The sequence below is a fragment of the Anastrepha ludens genome, chromosome 2 (assembly GCF_028408465.1).
Source record: "Anastrepha ludens isolate Willacy chromosome 2, idAnaLude1.1, whole genome shotgun sequence".
NCBI classification, from domain to species: Eukaryota; Metazoa; Arthropoda; class Insecta; order Diptera; family Tephritidae; genus Anastrepha; species Anastrepha ludens.
Genome location: NC_071498.1, coordinates 132,691,934 through 132,712,122, shown reverse-complemented (window position 1 = coordinate 132,712,122; position 20,189 = coordinate 132,691,934).

Genomic DNA, 20,189 nt, shown 5'->3' with positions numbered 1-20,189 from the left:
ATGTAAAGTCACGAAATACTTCTGGCTACGTTCGGATCGGAGGCGTTCGAGGGATATTCTAAGGATGACAAAATCTCAGCTATCAAATTTTTTGGGCTTCCTCACCGGGCACTATCCGCGGGGCATACATGCCGCGAGACTCGGAATTACTGCGAGTCCTTTTTGCGTCAGCTGTATAGAGGGTGAGGTGGAATCATCTCAGCACCTGCTCCTTAGCAGCCCCGCTCTTGCGGGTCTAAGATTTAAGCATCTTGGTTCTCACTTCTTTTCTGCGCCTGCTGACATAGCAGGTATTGATATCAAAAATCTTATGAACTTCTTCAGCAACATAAAGAGGTTAACACAACTAGTCACGGTTCATAGTCCACAAATACTCAACCCTCCCCACCCCTCTCCTTTTCGTCCTATCATTTTTTTTCCTTCAATGGTATCACAAAGGATGAACCAAACTTCTGGGCAACCATTACAACCTAATCTAACTTCTGCAGAAGAGAACATCTTTTAGTCGCTTTGGGAGTGAGGGTAGAGTTTTTGTAAATGGTGTGTTTTAAGTGCTTGAGAGCTTAAAATGATAATAAAAAACAGAAATATTGTTGAAATTTTTTTTATTTAACTCTGTTAGTCAATTTCATGGCATTTATTTATTTTTTGAATTTGATATCCGGCATATGTCAAATCCGGCTGCCAACACCCTGCTGCTAAAAAAACACCCGATATGTAGAAAGCGAAGTACTGAGTTCGGAGTAAGAAAGATTATTGAGCATTGAGAAGAAGTTTTAATGATTTTTGGGTGTATGACAGCTTCAGGAGGCCGAAACATGGTGTCAAGCAACGCCATCATCATGTGACACAAGTGCTATATAAACATTAAAAAGTACTTTGTGGCGCTAATATTTAAAAACTCAGAATGGTATAGGTTATTCAGATATACTAAAATAAGGATCCAATTTATATATAATTGGCGCGTACACCCTATTTTTGGGTGTTTGGCCGACCTCCTCCTCCTATTTGTGGTGTGCGTCTTGATGTTGTTCCACAAATGGTGGGACCTACAGTTTTAAGCCGACTCCGAACGGCAGATATTTTTATGAGGAGCTTTTTTCATGGCAGAAATACACTCGGAGGTTTGCCATTGTCTGCCGAGGGGCGACTGCTATTAGAAAAATATTTTACTTAATTTTGGGGTTTCACCGAGATTCGAGCCGACGTTCTCTCTGTGTATTGCGAATAGTAGTCACTCACCAACCCATTCGGCTACGGCGGCCGCCTATACATTCAGTTTATACTGCAATGACAGGAATTTGCGCTCTAACACCCGGTAGTTCGCAACTTGATTAGAAAAGTATTCATTAATTTCGTATTCAACACTACTAACTTTAGGTTCTTGCTGAACTACGCAAAAGGGGCCCGAATTGTGAACGGATAAGTTCTAAGGTTCTTCACCAACACAATGGGACAGCGCATTTCGTATTGACTCTTAAGAGGTTTTTTGCCAAATACGGCGTTCCAGCTCACTTTATTCAGTGTTTTGCTCATTGCGACTTTTGTATTTTTTCTAAGTCTTCTGAATGGGAAACCGCCTGAGGCAGCCAAAAGAAGAAATTTCTAGCACTGCTTCGAACAAAAGAAATCGCCAAGGAATTTTGTAGGGATAGAAAAAGTGATAATAGGAAAATATTTATGAGATCTCAACCTGTTTACTACAGCTGTGCACTCTTTCCATGATGCAATTATGGTACCCAAAAAGAGTAGAATTCCATAATCTCTGCGATACTCTTTCCATACACTGTGAGCTTACACCCGAGCGGCTGTTTAGATATTGTCATACTCTTCGGCTTGGCTACCAATATCTGTATAGTAAATGCATAAGCCGCTTTCTCAAAAGCATACAACATCCGCCGAAGGTCGTCTTCATTGTCTGACATCTTAACTGCGTCATCGGCCTATCACATTATCTTGACTTCACTTTCCAGCAAATATCCTCTTGTTCGTGTAGATTTTATAGCAGATGGTATTTCGTCCATAATCAGATTGAATAGGATAGCACTTAAGCTACCGCTTTGTCTGATTCTTGTTTCCACCGGTATTGGGGTTGATATTTCATTATTAGTCTTGACGAAAGTAGTGCTTTCGGTGTTGAGAATTCTAACTAATGCCAGAGCATTGATGTCAATATTGCGTTTTTCAAGAATTTTAATTACATACATCTTAAAGCAGCCTCGGTAGTCTAACCGAGCCTGCCATCCCAGTGGTTATGGGTTCGAATCCCACGTAAGGCACAGTCCTCGCACTTTTCCAAATTTACCTACTTTACTTACCTAAAAAACAAATGCATTCCTCAACCCCACCAACCTTATCCTTCCAATCCTTACTCCTGCACAAAAAAGGCATCGCATTACTTGCATTGTGGCTCCTAATGCAAGCAAAAAACAAAGAATAAGACACAGTTACACATTGCATCAGTGGCGCCAGCAAAAGGAAGCGAGCAATTGCGGTAATAGCGCAGACATACCAAATTTAGCGAAGTCTACAACCATCTGTGTGATCCTTCTGGCAGACAAATGTGAAACATAGATGGCAGTTTAAACAGTTAGAAGGCGTTGTTCCTAAGCAACGACAGGTGGGCATTCCCACTATTTAGGACCGGTAGCGGCAGGCTAATCACTTACCCTGCCAGAAAGCAAAATAGATTAACGAAACCAACGCAAGACTGAGTCTTGTCGAGGCCCTATGCTCCCGAGAGAAGTGAACAAGGGGGAAAAAACATCTTAAAACAAAACCTTAACAAATTATTTTGCTAGGTCGATAAATCACAAAAAAGCTGGCTTTTTATACTCAATAGACTTTTCCTCGAGTTGAAGCAAGATAAAGATGGCATCTATGTATTGTCAATCTGTTCTGAATCTAGTTGCTCTTCTGCAATGCCAGTTTCGGCAATATAATCAGCTAATATTTTAGTAAAAAGCTTTAGCAGGTAATTCCTCTATAGTTGTCTATCAGTTTCTTATTCCCTTTTTTGAAGATAGGAATCGTGTAGCTGTGCTTCCAGACCGAAGTGACTGTGCGATTTCGCAGAATGGCAAATTAGCAACATTCGAAAAGAGCCTTTGGTATACGAATACTCTAATTGGCTTTGACATTTTCGGATGAACTCTCCATCCGAGAGCTGTTACTTTTACAAAGCTTAATCGTATTTCGAGTGCATTGCCATGGTCGGCATAAATAAATTGAAACGAGAAGACTTTACAATTAACTGTAATTGTGACTTGTGTCAGACCAGTGCAGATAACAAAGCGAACACTTTCCACTGACACAAAGCGCGTGCACAATGAGTGTATGGATGGAGGAAAGTAAAAGTGAGTTAAGTTGGGCGACGAACAGAAGCATTACAAATTGTAAATACACACTTTAAATAAAATACTATTACTTTCTTATTAACTTTTACGCATAATATTATTTCCAATGAGCAGTTTTGGTACCTTTGGTGCAGGCGTTGAGTGAATTCATTTGATTTTTAAGTGGTTTTCGACTTATGCATTTAGTTGTGGCGCAAGCTTGTCGAAACTTAAAATTTTATAAATTTATTTATTTGTAGAAATGTATGTATATATACAACAAACTAATTCTCCATGAAATCGTATATTTTTATGCGTAATCAAATCATCTTGGCCCCGGTAGTTGCGCTTAAGACCGCTGCAGATTTTTTCGATGTCAATGAACTTTAGCCGCTTGTGTCACAAACCTGCTGCTATCGTACCCAGCTCACTCAGCTATTGGCCAACCGTTGCATCGCCATTAGCCGAAGCGCGCGGCTGCCTGTTTGGGATGTACGTATGTATGTATGTATGTATGTATGTATGTACATATAATCATTTGTAAGTAATATATATGCAGGTGCTTGCTGTCTGTTTATAGTGATAGCTTTGAGCTTTTTATTTGTTTTTATTTTGGTGAATGCTCGTTGATTTCACTTTGCAGCCAATGGCTTTTGTGTAGAGCTCGAACTGTAAGTAGTTAATGAAATCGAAAGTATGTATCAACCAGATCTGAGCAGATCACCTAAATACGCTATTGCCTGCAGTTAGAAAATATAAATTATTTAAAGTTTTGTGTGAGGTTTGTTTCAGCTTCTTTACTATTTCGACCAGATACGCTGATTACAATCGTACATATTTCGAGCGTTAATGAGCTGCGTGCGAACTGTAATTTGAATGCATCCGCATAATTAATTTTAGTCCCTTAGCAGTTCAGTAGGTAATTAATTCTTCAAATTTAGCAACATTTCTGTTAGAAATTTTTCTATGAGTAATTTTTTATAAAAAATAAATTTTTTACAAACAATAATTTGTTTTCTATTTTTGTTTTTTAATATTGGTTTTGTATTATTCACTTATTTTTTACGCTACTTTTGTAATTAGCTTTGGCCGTAGTTGTTATTGTTGATATTTACATGAATGCCGCCTTTCATTTATGACTTCCACGAATTGTTGACATTAACCATTCACTTATAAACTACAATAATAGCTCAAATTGTTTTTGTAATTGTATAATTGCGACGAGTAAAAGTTACTACTCCTTCAGTTGTTTGTTTATATTGGCATGCCTGCCTCAGTGGCGTAACCAGGGGAGGAGGCAACAGAAATATGTAAAGGGTGGTTAAATTTCAAGGGCCGATGTTGAATGTGAACCACACCTAGACGTCAACGATTCCGTTGGACTCCTTTCTTTGGGGTTATTCGATATCGATAAGCCAGCAACAATTCAAGAGCTAAAGGATGAGATAATTCGGCACATTAATGGCAAAGAACCTCAATTATGCCTCAGCGTCATCGAAAATTTTAATCATCGGATGGCGGTGTGCCGCCGAGACCGCGGCGGCCATTTGGCCGATATTTTGTTCCATACGTAATTGAACCATATTAATATTATCATAATAAAGAGACGCGATACTAATTTCATAAAAACATTGTATTTTATTCAAAATCAACACCGGCTCTTGAAACTTAACCACCCTTTAGATAAGGAACTTTTTGTATTTGGTGGTCTTTGGAGGCCACGGCGGCAATTGGGCCGATATTTTATTTCATACGTAGTTGAACCATACCAATATTATCATAATTAAGAGAAATGATACAATAATAATTTCCCAAAATAATGGTATTTTATTTAAAATCAACAACGGCCCTTGAAACTTAACCACCCTTTACCTACACTCAAAATATACGCTAAATTACAGACAGATCAAAGAGATTTCTATGATTCTAAAGTTCCTTTTAAAAGTGACGCCTAGATGCCGGTAATGGCTAATTCCTAGATGGTACCTTTTTCATGTCCTCTTTGACATTAGGTTAGGTTAGCATACACATCAATTTAGAGGTATCAGATTTTCAATTGAACTAAAACAATGAAAATTCAAATTGACTGGGCACTCCCATTTGTATTTTTGTGTAGAACCATTAATGACATTTATTGTTTAAAGATAATCTCTTTAAAATGCTGGCCGCAGCTGCGCCGTAATTCGGCCATCCTTAAGCATCAATTTTGAACGACTCGCTGGAGGGCTTCGGTATCTTGTGAAAAACTTTAGTAATGTTCACTTCCAATGCCTCAATCGACGCTGATTTATCCACAAAGCATTTACACTGGCATCGCATGTCCCCACAAATAAAAGTTCAAAGGTGTGATGCCACACAATCTTGGTGGTCAATCCACTGCTCCGAGACGACAGATAAATTGCTCACCGAAACGTCGACGCAGTAAAGCCATGATTTCACGGGCTGTATGGCAAGTAGCGCCGTTGCCATCTTGTTCGGATCAAATGTTGAGGAGACCACAAACCTCAATTTCCGTCAACTGGCATCAAAATGTCGTTTATCATGGCGCAATTGCGTCTCGGCATTGAAGAAATATAGGCCGATGGCCGATGTTTCCTCCAGCCCATAGGCCGCACCAAACTATTGTTTTCAATGGGTGTAATGGCTGTTCGTTGGTTCTTGTATGGCTTCGAGTTGCTCTTCAGCCCAAATATGACGCAGCCATTAAGCTAAAAATGGGCCTCATCGCTGAACACCATACGTTGGCCTGAGCGCGCAATGAACACTTTTCACGGTGCGTTGATTTTCGTAATACAATTATGATCTGCCAAAAACCCCTATTGGAAAAAGTACCTCCTGTCTGATCACCCTTTACAATATTACGCGATAGAACAACGCGTTCAAATTATTGAAACTTATTACGAAAATGGTCACTCTTGAAACAACACTCTTGAACAACATATCGCAAAATTCGTGATTTTTTTCTTTAGGTGGAAATAATCAACCGAATGGATCGGCAGTTCAAAGGTTCGTGCAAAAATTTGAAAAAACTTGTTCTGTCGAGGATAGAAAAAGGACTGACAGATCAAGAAGTGAACGTTCTGTTGAGAATACTGCTGCTGCAGCGCAAAGTGTTGCAGAAGAACCAGCAAAATCGATACCCCAACGTTTCTCATCAGGCGAAGCTCCCATTCGTGATTCGACTGTTTCGCTGATTTTACCTGTAGATGTGCCCATAGTGCACATTATCGATAAATTATGTAAATTTTCAAAAATAGTGAAATCTGAAAGAAGCTAAATTTTTACATACTTCATTTAAAAAATACAAAAAACATCAAGGCGCGTCTTTTGAAATACCCTTTGTGTGGGCCAGTGGCCAAGGAGTTGACGAAGAATTCAAACATTCGGTCGGGTACGATTGAATGACCATTCTATTATCTGTTTATGATTAATTAGGAATAGTGAAAGCGTGGCTCAAGATCAATGGAGATGCGGCAGCTAAGCACATCAGTCAGCTGAGCTATTCGACTGCCGCCTTAAAAATGAGTTGATTATAACGCTAACACTACAAACCCAGGCCTATCCAAATGATTTGGACATTATAGCGCCATCCCTTGATGATTCTAAAGAAGTCTTTTTAAAAACTAAATTAAGGAATAATGGCATTGTCACTTAATTCAGACAAGAAGAAGTCAATGGTGTCATCACCACAAGGACAAGCAGAGCAGAATATCGGCCAAAGGCTTAAAATAGGTAAATAGTAAAGTAGGTCACTACATTTTCGAGATCCAGACTTGAAATACGTCGGTGTTAAAATCGACATAAGAAAACATAACATAACATAACATAACATAACATAACATAACATAACATAACATAACATAACATAACATAACATAACATAACATAACATAACATAACATAACATAACATAACATAACATAACATAACATAACATAACATAACATAACATAACATAACATAACATAACATAACATAACATAACATAACATAACATAACATAACATAACATAACATAACATAACATAACATAACATAACATAACATAACATAACATAACATAACATAACATAACATAACATAACATAACATAACATAACATAACATAACATAACATAACATAACATAACATAACATAACATAACATAACATAACATAACATAACATAACATAACATAACATAACATAACATAACATAACATAACATAACATAACATAACATAACATAACATAACATAACATAACATAACATAACATAACATAACATTACATAACATTACATAACATAACATAACATAACATAACATAACATAACATAACATAACATAACATAACATAACATAACATAACATAACATAACATTACATAACATAACATAACATAACATATCATAACATTACATAACATTACATAACATAACATAACATGCAGTTCAAGCAAGGTAACGCCGCATGAGTAAGAAAACGACGCATTTTTTGGTGCGTGCAGCCGGCTACATCGAATTTTAGGACGTTGTCACGTCAAAATTCTCATACGACACACCGACACGAACTGGCCCCGGCAATAGCAATGAATAAAATTTTCACTCACATCGAAATGTATTAACCCGTTCTGAGTCGGGCTACGCCACTGACTAGCGTAAGTATTTTGAGTATTTTGTTAATATTTTGTTTGTTTAATTTTCGTACATTCACCATTTACATATTAACATATGTATGTAGGTATGCATTTACGCCTTTGTAGTGGGTGTTTAACAAATTACAATTATGTCGATAAAAACAAACTTTCATGCACATCCGCGCATACCCACATACGAATGATTGTTAAAATGCGCATAACTGCATACATTTGTATTACACACACACACACTCGTATGTACGTGCGAAGTTACAACTTTAAGCTTGCGGATATTGCATACTTGGCTAAGCGAAGGTGTCGTCGAACTCATGTTAGTTTGGCATAATTTGATTTATGTTTTATACGTGTGTGTGTGTTAGTGTGAATATGCAAACGCGTATGTTGATAAATACAACTAAATTGTTTTGAATTCAAACAGTAAATAGCGGCCGAGCGGGCTAATGCGTGACTACCATTCGATGGTTCATGGGATCGGTGCCAAAAGGGGGGAGGAAACTTTAAATTACAGGCAAGTTTTTTCTACTAGCCTTTAACAATACGGCAATAACAAGCTTTGCTTTTAAAAATATTTTCACCAAACAGTTCACACAAAAATTATATGCGATGGCCGTCAGAAATTTGAGATCCAGCCATTTGTTGGAGAACGTCAAAACGTCCACCTAAAATTTGAGAAGGAGCTCAACCAACACATATCAGACCGGATCAGTGGAGTTTTAGATCATTTACGATTATTTAAAATTGTTTCAAAAACACAGAAAGAATTGCCCACATTCCATAAAATTTGAAATTCGGTTAGGTTAGGTTATGGGTCGGTAGTCGGCCTCTATACCCAACTCACCTAGACCTTACAGGTCCGTTGTGATACCGCTGTATTTCACAGTAGTAAAACTTGAGCAATTGTAGTATCGTGCTTGATTTATTGGTTCAATCGAATAGAGGCACTCAGTTTGCCTACATTAATTGCGCAATAAAACTGAGAAAAGGATAGTTTTTTTTAAGCATTCATTGTGTTTGGTCGAAAACTTTCGAATTCTAACAAAATGGGAAAGCAGAAAGGTTTAAGAGAACGCGAAAAAATACAAAACCCATATCTGTACTTCAGAGGCGTTTTCAAATCACCAAATTCGCAAAAAGATTGGTCGAAGTCCAAACGTTGTGGATCCTTACGTTAAACAAGGTGCCTTCTATGGTAAGAACTACAAGGGTAAAACTGCGAAACGTACACCGAAGGAAACCCGCAAAATCTTTGGGATTGCATAAAATTTCACCCTTGCAAAGGGCATGGCAAACATGTTTTGGGAAGGCGGACGGAAGAGTTGGTGGGGGAGCATTCTACGAAGAGCTCGCCATCAAGCTTAAATTTAGGCTTCCGGACTACTGTAGTGTTTTAGGGAAGCAGTGGATTGGTTGCTTACGTCTGTAATTATGTAAAGGGCGTAAATATCTACTCCGACAGCCAAGCGGCAATTAGGGCCTTGGGTTTGTTGTCTGTGCTTTCGAAATTTGTTGGGGAATGCCTGACTTCCCTCTCGGTTGCCTCCAAATACTTCGATTTTTAACTCATTTCGGTTCGCGGTTACAGCGGAATAGAGGAAAGCAGCTGGGCAGATGAACTGGCTAGAGAGAGGACGCTGGAGATGGTTTCATCGCAAAACAAGAGGACTGGGGTTTCCTTAAGAACCTGTATTCTAATCCTGGCACTAACCCACCAAGATCCTTCTGTTTCCGGGTAGATCGGAGACGCTCAAGTGAAAATACTAACAAGCAGTTCTCGAATTTGGTTATTATCCCCTAAGTGCCCATGTGGTGAGGCTTGGAATTTGTTCAAGTCTTTCTGCAGAAGCTGTCTGGAGGATGAGGTGTTTTATGAATACAGCAGCATCTTCTCAGCTGTACTACTCTCGTCGGGGGAAAGATTTAGATATCTGGGCTCGCACTTTTTTGCTACACCTGCGGATATTGCGGGTTTAAATATCACACATCTGGTGAAATTCATATGTAGCTTGAAGCATTTAATACGAACGTAATTTGCCATTGTTGGCCGTCATCCTCCAATCCAAAGACCCGAGAAAAGTATATAGATATATATATATACATAGATGTAGTTTTACTGAAAAAATGTCCTGTAGTATGACATATATTGTAAAATGACTTTAGTCCTTAAATAATAGTAAATTATAAACAATTTGGCATTGCGTACGATTTTCAAATTTGAATCTTCATACAAAAGAGGCAAAATCGCTAATCCCTGAAACTTCTTAAGGGGTCCTTGTAGTTAGATTTTTTAAAAAATCGATTTTTTTGATATTTCGAAAGGATAGGCTTTTAAGAATATGCTCTCAAATTTTTGGAAGGATATTCCCAGTATTTTCGATTCTACAGCCGTTTTAGCAGGTAGAGTCAGATTCGACACGCGGCGGCACAACGGAAAATATCCACTCTCACAACTTAAAACTGAATTTTCTCAAAACAACTTTTTTCGGTCTGGTGTTGTCAAAAAACACAAATCTATTCAATCGAATCTTCTGAAATTTTAATATGTTGCTCACAACGCAATCGGCCGTACTAGAATCATATTATTTTTTCAATTATTTCGTATTTTTTTGATTAAAAAACTGAAAGAAGCCCGAGTTTTGAATTTTTTTTTATTAGTACGGGGCATAGCTACAGTCATACTGATTATATTTTTGTTTTGTTTTTGTGCTTCAGATAAATAGAAGAGCCAAAATGAACAATACCATCCAGGTCCAATTTTTCGGGAAGGTCAAATTCAGCGCCGTTTTTAAAATTATTAATATTGAAAACATTTTAAATAAAAAAACAAAAATTATATAAACTAATAATTTTAAATTAAAAAAAATATTTGAATTAAAATAAAATTAAAAAAAAATTTAAATTAAAAAAAATTATTAATATTAAAAAAAAAATTTTTAATTAAAATTTTAATTTTTTTTATTTATCCATTTATTTATTTATTTACTTACTTAACTTTTTTTTTATTAAAATTTTAAATTTTTTTATTTATCTATTTATTTATTTAATAACTTACTTAATTTTTTTAAATTAAAATTTTAATAAAAAAAACATGTTGAATAAAAAAAATGTTAACCCTTTCGAACCGGAAAACAACCAGCGGGAACATTTTAAGTTTAGTGATATATCTAGCTTCAGTACAGGCCCTGAAATTAGAAAACCTGAAAAGGAAGTCCTCCACCCCATCCACGGGCACTAGGGGGGGGTGGGATATATGTGTTCCATTAGGTGTTTTGAGACGGACCTTTAAGTCCCATTAGGTCTCTATATCATACTAATAAATAAATAATAAGTTGGATGTTTCGTATCAACTAAAATAAAGTATTTCATTTATTTTGAAAAAAAATTAAGTGAAATTATATTTAATTCAGATATTATAGCAGTCAACGCTTATGATAAGGAGCGAAATAATTCTTGCGTGTGGAACTTCACATTCTTCACATATTGTTTTAGTACGCCTTTCAACATTTTTGAGGCGACAGCCAGCGCTTGGTCGTCTTGTGCTTCCTTCGATTGGTAAATGAGTAGCGGACTCTCCATAAGTCTTTTGGAAATGTAACCAGACCTTCCACTGCGAATATTGGCGGCCGTTTTCTGACCTTCGGCAATCAGCTATTCTGCCAAAATTACTATAAAATCAATCAATGGCATCTTTTGACGACGTAACTCTGAATATAGTCGATGAAAAATTTTCTTCCACCACTTATTAGACTTTCGATTCAAATTATATAAGCCGGCCATTTGATCTGCTCTATCGACTCCTCCCATAATTTCGCGAAAAAACTGTATCATCTTAGGACATGGTGTAGGTATTATTTGGCCATCCCTCTGATTTTTTCCTATGGTTGTCATTTTATCATCGTGGCAGTTGCTTGGGAGGATAACTTCTTTCGTATACAGCCATTTTGTGTACACTAGTCCAGAGCTGGTTGTATTACTGAGTCAGATCGTCCGATATGTGAACCAATGATGGGGGATCGTTGAGCTTGAACAGTCTTTCGTGATTGGAAATTTTCATCAGGTATTGACCGAACCGTAACATTTTCAAATGACGACTCATAATTATTTTCACCGCTTTTCGTTGATTGCGACTCATCATTTTCAGAAGAAGTATTATTTCTGTTATCTTCGCTAGATTTTTCGGATAAGAAGCTTTACTCTTCAGAGGGCTCGTAATGTTCGTCACTGCCGTTTGAAAAATCGACGTCACCAAGGTCACCTGAATCGTCATACTCCATTAGCTGGGCCAATATAAGGGCTTAGACTTAGAAACTGAAATAATGCTACATTAATTATCTTACCCAATTACGGTGATCCAATTCGAACTTTGTTTTAGTAAAATCTACCATTTTGTACACTTATTTTCACTGAAAAAATCAAATATTCACAAGAAAATAGAAATTGATTCAAGCGCAGTCACGTTTAGAAGCAAACTGAGCGGCTTTTGTTTACTATTTTAGCATAAAAAAACACAGAACCGTTACCTGAACCTCACTATAGAAGACGGGAAAGTTTTCAATGAGTTTTAATGGAGAATTTAGACTATAGCTATAAGAAAACTTTTGCTGGGCCATATGTGTCCCAATGGGTCCGAAAGGGTTAAATAAAAAAAATATATTTAAATTAAAATTAAATTTAAAAAAATGTAAATTAAAAAACAAATTTTAATTAAAAAAAAAATTAAAATAAAAAAAAAAATTTTATAATTTTTGTATGTAAAAGAAGTTATTTAAAAAACGCAAGCAATTTAAATATCGTTTTTTATTTTTTTATTGTAAAAAAAATTCCTTAAAATACCCTAAATTGTCGATCTCTAGACCACCGGGACCTCTTAAACTCAACTAAAAGTGATTAAAGGATTGCGAGAGCCTATTAGTAATCAATGTACAACTTCTGCCTCCACATTTCACCAAGTCATGCCAAAGCTAATTAAGGAAGTCATTCATGCTAATTTTTAATTAATACGAAGAATTTTACAGCAATTTGCTTCCTCGTTTCATTTTAATTCAACTGTGAAATGTCGACGCGCCAGGGAGAAAAGTTACATTGAAGAAGACTGCAACAGAAACGTCCTTACAGTGGTGACTTTCCCAATAAGTCTTTTGCCTCTTTCATCAGTATTAAATGTAAATGGATTTTCCAATTATCGCTGAATTGAAATTTAAATCTCTGCCAAAGCGCTACCTGTTTGGATGTTTGACAGTATGTGTGAGTGCTATGGGTGAATGAGAAAATCCACAAATGCAAAAGTCAAGCAAAAGTTCAGAAAATGTGAGAATGCCAACATTTTTAGCTAGTAATTTGGCGAAGCGTTTTAAGTGAATTTTCACCTGAATTTCCGTCGGTTGGCCACTCAATCGGCAACCGCGACTTAGTCACTGACTACAAATGCAAAGCCAACACCAACTGGCAAGGAGTAACCATGGCCTAACCGCATTGTTGTTGCCTTGAATATAACATACCATAGGTATTATTTGTGGAATTTGTTGTAGCAAAAACGCGGATGCGCCTGCCACAAACGGTCGTTTAACTTTTCCACGCACCGCAAGGCATTTCATTTTTCTTAAACTTTTTATATTTTATGTTTTGTGTTTTTTGTAGGCTACTTTCCGACTTGATAAGCTAAACGTTGGAAATTCAATGTCAAAGTGAAAGTTGATTTCTTCAAGCGGCTGGTTAAGAGCAACTGTAAAACGATTTGAAACTCTAAACCGATAAGTTCGCATAAGCGGCTGGCAAGCAGGGAACAAAAAATTATTGGCAATTAAAACAAAAATAAAGATCACATAGAAAAGTGTATGATATTGTATATAAAAACGGGTAATAATAACAGTAAATGTCATGGTTTAAACATAGATTGGGTGCACACAAAAAACTAAAAATAAAAACTTAAACATTGATACCAAAATGATATTTATATTTGCGGTAAGCCAAAAAGTTCAAATGCCTTTTGTGGAATTATCAGAGTTAAAGTTTTCCATACGAAGCAAAATTTTCATGGCAGTATTTGGGTAAAAAAAATTAATGTGTACTACAAAAATATGTTAGTATAGTTGCACAATTAAACACAAATAACAGTTATGCTGGATTGGCAAATTACAATGAAAGCACAAAAACAAAATTTTTATATATATACCTATATAAAATATGTCATCATAATTCATAAATACAATAATGTCAAGGCATTGGCATCTAATTTTGAATTTCCCTATTGAAATTTTATGCATACATAAAAAGTAAGAGACATTGATAGGTTAAGTTAGGTTAGATTAAATTGACCTGGCTGGCTGAAAGCCATCACATAGACCTATTGATTCTTAGTGGTATCAGATGGAGCCAAAACTTTTTTCATTTTTCTATATAAGACATATTGTAATCAGCCTGCGTCTGTTGCAAATCTAAAAAAGGTCTGAAGCTCTAACCCCGAGACAAATTTTTTTTTTTTGGGGGGGACAATTAGCAAGTAGAGCAGTCAGACACAAAGAAGTCCATTGTATCACACTTGGATTTCCTTTTAATTTTCTTTAAATCTACCCAACCTCCGAAGAAATCTGAGTAGATCTTCTGGTTCAAAGGCGGCAAGGTGGTTGCTTCTTATCATCAAAGAAGTTGGCCTCAGAGCCCATCTTAGCTAAGGAATCAGAGCTCTCGTTACCCGCGATACCCACGAGTCCCGCGACCCATGTTAGCATCAGACTATTATGTCTACCGACATAGTTCAGCCTGGATTTACAGGACTTGACTACCCCTGATGTGGTTGGAGGGCTGTCTAAGGCCATAAATGCAGCTTGGCTGTCGCTGCAGACACATATAGATCTGCCTCTTTTCCACAACGAAGTTCATCGCTTCTTGAACAGCAAACATCTCCGCTTGAAACATAGATGCATGTATTACAAGAGCAAAGTGCAGTATTGTCCCGCTGGATTCCACATAGACCCCAGAGCCGGAGCAGTGCTCGGTCCTGAGACCATCTGTGAAAATGCGAAAACAGTGTTTGCCGGGCTCATTTTCAGAGTTTGACCACAATTGAGCCGCTGACAGCATCTCGCTGTATCTCTTTTCAAGTAAGACTCTTGATAGCATGGAGTCAAGGGGCATGGAAAGAATCGTTGGATCGAAGTCCATGCCTTCTCTGTGTTCCATTGCCGGACAGGGACCGTACCAGTTCCCATTGTGCTTCAACCCTCGCCTTCAAAGCCTCTCCTTGAATGAAAGCATCAAGTGGTCGTGGATCAACCAAAGCATCTAATGCCGAGCCTGAAGTAGCCGGAAAAGCTCCAGTACAACAGATGGCCACGGTGCGTTGTAGTCTCAATAGGGTCCTCCTGACTCCCACGAGGCATTCTAACCTCTCATATTGTAGAGCTTCTAAATATTTCATTCAGGTTCTAGCTAATGCAGGGCAAGAACATAGAAGGTGTATTCCTACGATATTCTGTTAAGCTTTGTGGATTTTAAATAATTTTTACGTCAATGCTTTGAAGTTTGGTACCAGTTTTAAGTTTGCTTGAATTTCTTTTACACAATTAAATTGTATAATTAAATTCCCCTATGTACAGTAGTTACATTTAAAACTAATTAGTGTATCTTTGCTCTTAAAAATTCGCGCTGCCCTTTGGCTTTGTGTCATTTGCTACTAATATCCTTTAATGAGCAAAATGTCCAGGACGCACTCCGTACTGAGAGGGATCCATCCAGCTTCTGAAGAGGAAGCATTTGTATGTCTTCATCCTCTAGTAGGTACGAGCCCAGGCTGCGTCTCCTGTGACTTAATGCTTCACAATTGGGGATTCAGTTTTCCATGGACTCCTGTTCATCACAGCAGAACCTGCAGTTCAGGAACTTTTTTGAGTGATTAAGGCGTTTTCTGCAGTATTCCTTGGTTCCAGTATTTCGGTTTCTTATTTTATTTTTCTTAAAGCCGAAAAATAGGCTTGGTCCAATAGATTACACTTCCATGGCATAAATGTATGTGTTCTCGTCTTCTTCGTGTCCCTCATGTCCTGTTACCCAAACCAGTGAGGCCTGATTAAGAGTCGTTAGTTTATTGAGCGCATTGTTACATCCTATAAGGACTTTTGAATTGAACGAAAAGCTATTCAAGGCTTTGTGAATTGATTGACTGATCCGAGAGTATTTTAGTTTTTACTTTTTCGATCCCATTTTCTCGGACCCTCTTTTCCACTGTTTCCGTCAAAGTTCCGTATGGAAAAATCTAGTATCTGTACTCGGTGTTAAAGATGTCTGTGCTCTAGGCATTACTATTCCTGCTTCAACCGCTAGGAGCGCTTTGGGCTCATCTGTATACCATTTTTGCGAGTCATCATGTACCCTGTTGGACTAGTGACGGGAAGACAACATTGTGTCTCTTAGTAAAATTGAGTACGGGTTCCCTGTTCATTCGCCTGGGTTATGCATACTGCATGTTGAACCCTGTTTACGGTGGCCAATAAGACCTCCTGGTTTAATTTTTTCCTCCATATGAAAGGAGAGTGCTTGCATGGCAGCTTCCTCTTGTAGTGCTAAATGTAGATTTAAAGCGCCGGAATAGGCACACCAGCCTTTGTAGTCTACACAGTTTTGTTATAGCTGTAATTTGATTGTTTGGATGTCTGCTTTATTTCGGTCAGAATCTTTTCTTGTTTTAGAACATGATTAGACTATGATGGATAATTTGAACCAGAATGACCCCTAAGAGTCCCATTAGTCTATAATTAAAAGCTAACCATCCTGTGTTCAAGGCGCATCTATTAAAGGTGATGGCACTAGACCAACAACAACGTTTTGTGTATTGGAATGTCACGACAGAAGAAAATAGAAAATACAAAAAAACGCACGAACTGCGTTAAACAGCCGACATTCATTTGAGACTAGAAGCATGCGACGAAAGTGCGAATGGAACAGCCTTTCGTTACTTCAGTTTAAGCTGACATCCGAAGGTACACCGCGAAAGAAAAAAAACAAATCAGCCGTTCTACTGCCATCACCTTTCAAAAATTTGCTCATAGATTAGTATTTTTTTTATCTGTAATTTCAATTTATACTTACTTTTTTCGAAAAGCTTTTGTAGCTGATATCGTCGCGTATGCAGCCATTTCCTGCTCCAAAGACTCGCCAACTGATTCACTAAATTTGGACAGCAATGCGGCTGGATGATTATGTTGCAACACATGGCCTATGGAGGAAAAAAACAATTTGGTGAAAAAAATAGATACAACGCGCAAATAGTGGAGTAGTTGGTACAGACTTTTTGTTAAGATTGTTGTTATTTTTCCCACTGAAAAACTTGAGGACAACTTGGAAACTGTTTCCTCGCTACGGAACCTGCAAGCTCCGGTTTAGTAAGATGATGATTCAATGTCCTGCTAAAACTCTTGCGAGGATTCTAAAATTCCATACACAGCTTTGATTAGATTTGTGGGGGTTTGGACAAGTCCAAGCACTCAGTCAGGAAGACCATTCTACTACACCCCGATAGATTACAGTGGAAGGAATAGGGATACAGAATACAAACAGTATGGATGGTAAGACAAAAAAGTTGGTTTGAGGTCACAATTCTGCAAATCTTTTGGATTTATTAATAAATTTTAAGAGATTCGGAAGAGAAAGAATATGAACTTTATCGATACTTAGTACATCACACCTCAACAACCTAAGTCTGATTCTGGAGAACGCCGGACAGCATCAGCTGAAATGCTCTGCTGTGCCCCTATTTTCTAGGTGGATTAGGCATGTTGAGTTATCAATGATTCCCACGGTAGTCATATGCTGACCACAGGCGTTGTACCTTGTGATTACACCCACCAGTACTTTCATGCCCTTCCTACTAAGTTTTAGGAGAAAGGGGGCTAATTTCCTATTTGGTTCATTCACAAAGCACTTGGCTACTCTGCAGGAGCCCAACACAGGCAACGTCTTCTACGGGTAGACTTCATGAGGTGTATGATTAATCAATGATTTTGATTGGAGTAAAGAAGATTCGTTGTGCCATAGATCTCTGTAGCTCTGTAGGCCCCCTGTTACTCACTCAAGTGGGCAGATATCAGTGAGGTCCAATGCTAAAATACAGGCTGTTTTCCCCGACTGTCAAGATGTCTGATGGACTTGTTCTATCTTGGAGTGGGGGGCGGGAGGTTTAGTGAATATTCCACCCGTCATGTACTCATATTAATCTAACATCTCCAAACTGACCTCCCTAACATGGATGGCCCTGATCATATGGCTAAGAAATCTGATGGTACGGCCCAGCCTAACCACTAGTTATCAAGGTTCAGGTAGCAAGGAAGGGTTTATCTAATGGATTGTACGGCCCAATAAAATTATCGCACTCACGTCACTGTTGACAGTTATGATCTCAAGGTTGTAAGAGACTTCGTTTATTTAGGAACCAGTATTAATACCGATACCACTTTCAGCCTTGAAATATCACGTAGGTTCTTTCTTGTCAACAAGTGCTATTTTGGACTAAGTAGGCAATTGAGTATTAAATTCCTCTCTTGACGATCAAAACTAACAATCTACAAGGCTCTCATCATCCACGTCCTAACGTATGGCGCTGAAGCGTCGACGATGACAACATCCAAGAGGGGTCCTTCGGACTGCTTGAGACAAAGATTTTGCCGAAGATTTTTGGACCTTTGCCCGTTGGCAACGGCGAATATCGCAGGCGATGGAACGATGAGCTGTATGAGCTTTACGACGACATAGACATACAGGGTTTGATTGAAAAGTAATGAGCCTTCCCGCGCGGATCGTCTGCCAAGCGATCAACCGAATCGGCTGGTAGGGGAAAATGATCATTGGATCTCCCCCTTCCATTAGAAACCGGTCCCAGTTCGGTGGCAACAGCGGTGCAATCAAGATCGATCCGCGCGCGAAAGCTGTTTTAAAAGTGTGCTAGGATTTTGCAGTGGCGAAAATGCAGCGATCGTTGGAGCAACGTGGATAATACTTTAGACAATTGTATCGCAGGAAATGAAACCTGGTGCTTTGAGTACGATCCTGAGGGCAAGAGAGTAAGTGCGGAGTAGCACACGAGCCAGTCGCCATGACCCAAGAAGGCGCGCATGCCGAAATCCAAGGTCAAAACCATGCTGATCATCTTTTTCGCCTCTCGAGGTATCGTCCACAAGGAGTTTGTACCTCCAAGAAGCACTGTAAACGCGGTATTTTACAAAGAAGTGCTCCTTCGGCTGAAAAACCGCGTCGCCAGGGTTCGGCCCGACCTCGTCAACAATTGGACCCTACATCACGACAATGCGCCGGCGCACACCACCTTCCTCTGCACCTCTGCATTGGCCAAGATGGGGGTTCCGGTGCTTCCATACCCTCCCTACAGCCCAGACCCGTCCCCTCCGGACTTCTTCTTGTTCCCGCGCCTGAAAAAAAGCTGAAGGGGGGGCGTTTCGACTCCATCGAGGCGATCCAAAAACAACTGTGACAGCCGAGTTGAACGCAATTCCGGCGGATCAGTTTAAAATTGTTTCCTACAGTGAAACGACCGCTAGCAGCGGTGTATTGACGCTCAAGGGTCCTATTTTGAAGAATATTAGTTGTAGAAGCCAAAAGGTTTAATAAAACTGCTTAAAAAATAAGGCTCATTACTTTTCAATCAAACCCTGTAGTACAGCGAATAAAGATGCAGCGGCTGCGTTGGCTTGGTCATGTCCGAACGGAAACAAACGCTCCGGCTCTGAAGGTATTTTATCAGGTGGAGAAGAGCTTGGCTTCACCTGGTGTTTCCAACTGGTGCCGGTTACCACGGGGGAAAAACGGTCTCGCTAATACGTGATTTGAGTCTATTTAATAGAAAGCCAAAATGGATTGTCTAAATAAGCTGCGGTAAAACTGGATAGCACCCATGAGTAGAGCAACCAAAACAATGCTTCCAAGCGCTAATTGTTTCCGAATTACTCATATTAAAATGATATTTTAGGTCATCAGCTTAGATGCTATAAATAGCTTCAAACAACAACCAACGAACCAAAACAATAAAATAACAATTAATCTGTACTAACTTAAATCGTTTTCGTTTGCAGGGGTCGTCATCAGTGTTGGAAGTTCTCATCCGAGGCTTTGTTGCTGTTTTCATTGGGGGGGGCTTTTTAAGTGGCGGGTCCCAAACCCAGCGCACAACCAGCTATGCTGGGATGCTTCGCCTTCTCACTTTAGCTCACTCCCGAA